The sequence below is a fragment of the Rosa chinensis genome, chromosome 2, assembly GCF_002994745.2.
Source record: "Rosa chinensis cultivar Old Blush chromosome 2, RchiOBHm-V2, whole genome shotgun sequence".
Lineage (NCBI taxonomy): Eukaryota > Viridiplantae > Streptophyta > Magnoliopsida > Rosales > Rosaceae > Rosa > Rosa chinensis.
Window position 1 is genome coordinate 64,461,512 of NC_037089.1, and position 3,787 is coordinate 64,465,298.

Here is a 3,787-nt window from a genome sequence, read left to right on the forward strand (position 1 = left end):
TTAAAACAATTAAGTAAAAATAATATTTTTTTATAGATGGCCTATGATTTAATACAAAAATAAATTCAAAAAATTTGATTTGTAATATCCTTAAACCTAATTCAATGAATATTATGATATGGTTATCACTCGATCTTCCAACCCAAAACCTTTGAAATCCTTCTTTTAGCAAATTCAAAGGGATTCCAGCAACATATCAAGATCGAGAACCAACCCTTTGATTAATTTTGGTGGAGGAGAGACATACTCATAAGAGAACAATATCATGTTATTTTGATTCATTCTTCTTCTCGTGGTTGAAGATACAGATAAAAAGTATAGTAACAAATTGTTGTATCTCATGTTCAAGGGTGTTTTGGTAAATATAAGGAGGCCTACTTAGCTTTCCACGTATTCTAACAAGTAAATTAAATGTGTAATAAGTATGTGTGGTCCGAATAACAAATTTGGAGGTCCAACTAGAATCACCCTTCTTAGTTTATTTGTTTGCAATAGAATTGGACGCATTATCAAGCAAGCGCTAGTAGTTTTTTTTTTTTTTTTTTTTTTTTTTTTTTTTTTATAATTTATATGCTTGCTTTTGAAGCAAGCTTTAGTGAGTGTGATGTGTTTTACTAGCCAACGGTAAACTCGTTGCTTGAAATACTTGATCTAGGTAACTAGTTTTAGTAAAACGTATGGCTCAAAACTGATGTCTTTTGAAGAATATTGAGTCATCTATACTTTATGATTTTTTTTCTAATAGAAAAATGATAATATTATTAATTAATTGGAGCAAAGTTATACAACATGACTCACCCCTTCAACTGTGGCAGGAAGAGTCACATCCTAAGAAATTTCACCCAATGATCAAAATATCGAGTCTCGAGTGTTGAAACCAAAAAACATCACAAGTCCAAAAATTATATGGTGACGGTCTTTTAAATCGGAAAGGTGGGAGCCCATCACACCAAATATTGGTGCACAATTATACGCTTGTACAAGCTGTTGCGAGACTAAGAAAAAAGAAATACATTCATACATCTCTGATTGATAAGCTTAAAGTTTGTTAAATATCTTTGAATGTCCAGCAAATGAGGATAATTGCTATTCAAAATTTTGGTCTTTGAGTTTTGACAAGTACAACTGACGTCAAGGATACATGTTCTGCTAGCTTTGACTATTCAAGTGTTGGTTAAGTGCTTGACCAATTCAAATGTGAAGATAACAGCTGGAGATAAACTTATCATTCAAATACAAAGTTGGAAAGGGTTATCAGCTACCCAGCTACACTTATCCAACTACTGTTATATAAAGGTGGCAACGTGAAAAGAAATACACACAGGGGGAGAGAAATACAAAGATACAGGCAGCAAAGGAGAAAAAGTTATAGAGCAGAAATACAAAGAGCGAAAAGAGGAAAAGGAGGTACAACTACACAGTGAAGCAACGTTTAGTTACAAGAGAAAGAGGAAGAAAGTCTGCAGGTATAAGGCTATATTATGGTTAATTTTTCATAGACAAAATTTCCCAGATGATGTCAATGACAGAAAAAACAAGTCTGCCTTCCCTATGATACAACCTTCTCCAAGTGATCCTCATATGTCTTGTGGCCCTCCAAAACTCTAATAGGCCGTTCATGAACGACCACAATTATTAGAGTTCTCCTAAGCTCATCGAAATGATATTCTTACTGCTCCCAAATGCTCTGAGGCCTGAAGCATTGAAACAAGAGTGTTTTTTCATGAACAGCCGAGTTTCATACTCAAATCCCTCCCAAATGGTGTCGCAAGCTTAATGCATTGAAATATTTGGTTGTTCATGAACAGCCCAGCTTCAATGCTAAATTCCCCCAAAGGATGACGCTGTTATCATTTTAACGGAGGTTGTTCACGAACAGCCAAAGTCATGGATGGTCATGACCATCACACAAATATTCCTTGAAGCCAATGTCGAAGATATAGTAAGCAAATAGAAACTGAGACGAACAAAAGTTTGTCTCTCAAAGTCTCATCCTTTACAACCACGTTTCAAACAAAATTGCATGACAAAGCTTGGCGGTGGTGAAATAATGGAAACCTGCAAAAGAGTTTATATTAAAGCAATACAAAAGGGTCTGGACAAGGTCCAGATGCTCAGAAGCAATAGAAAGATTAATTAAGCTTTGCTTTGTTTCTTGAAGCGGTGGCGTGAATATAAACAAGTAGACAAAACAATGGAGGCAAGCTTAATTGTTAAACAAGAATTCAAACTTGAACTTGCTGTATGTCATAAGTAAGAAGACAAGAAGCATTGGTTTGAATATTCAATCTGGAACTTGCTATATGTCATAAGCAAAAGTCAAACGGTGGCAAGCATAATTGAATTAATGATTCCAACTCTCTTAAAGCAGTGCTACACATGATCAATTAGAAGACAAAAACAAAGGCTTAATTGATCATTAAGAGAGGTGGATTGTACCAAAAAAAAATGGGTCGCAAGCTCTTTGTACACCAGCTGACTGACGAGTTGCCACAATAGAAGTTCGTCCAATTGCCACACCAAATTTGCAGCAGCAAAAAAATAAATTCGCAAATCTTAGTGGGTGTTTCGGTTGATCAAAATCCATTGAGAAGAAATAAGAAGGATGGAGGCTTTACCCAGTTTGTAATTGCAGCATCACGGGCATGCAACCCGCTATTTATGCAGAGCTGGGCTTCATGTTTCCTTCTCCAAAGCGAACTGCAAGAGTTAGCTTCCATCTCCAAACATGATCTGTACCAGCTCGAGGCAACTACGAAAGATCCCAGCTTTCTGATGTGAAGATAAGAGTCTATCAGTTTGGTCTCATAGGTGGAGCGGGCTTTGCAATTGGGCCTGACGCAAATTAAATCTAAAGGGCCTGGAAAGAAAGATGGGCCTGCTAAATCACTCATCCACAAATTTTGATGCCCATTTTCAAACAGTTTATCTCGACGTTCGGGCCTGGCCAAATTCGTTTGTCGACAACACAAAAGCCCATTACATGGCCCAGTACAAAATTCAACACATCGGGTGCCCAAATCAAATTTGAGTGTCTGCAGAAGAAATACATCCGACGGATTAGAAAATAAATATATGTACATCCGTTGACACAAAAATTCTCCCAACACTAGAAATACAAATTCTTTGAACTACAATGGTTTGATCTCTTTATAGGGTATGTAGGCAATCTAGCGACCCACTAGATGCAATCGCAAGTCCAAAAAAAATCTCTGACTCCTTGGTTCATCCAATCTGAATCCCTGACCTCATCAGTCAAATTCTGCCAAACACCAGGAAACGTCACAGCCTTTCCAAACAAATCCAAAATAAATCGAATCCCTGGTTCGCTTACACCAAATTCGTCCAAACACTATTCCTATTCCCAAAAAGCCATACCCTCCAATGGGTCATTCAATCATTGGAACTCTTGAACTACGAGTGGCTTGATCCCTCTTCAAGGGTACGTAGGCAACCCACTCAAATATCCGGGTGTAGCCGCAAAAACAAACAAACAAACACACATCCACAATTGGTTTCTTCATAAATGGAATCAAAGGGTGTTTCCTTGTGACAAGGAAATATAATTAAGAGACACATTCTGTCTTGAATGGGTCGAACCTGAAATAATTAAAACTCTATTCACTAAATGATTACAAGTGAAATTATGTTGGGTGACATTTACACTTATTGTGTGCATATTTTTACTCAACATCGAGGAAATATTGATAGTCCCAAAAATGGAAATTTCGACGAAAATATCGTGGATATATCGATTTCGGTAAATAATCAAGAAAAATGATGGAAA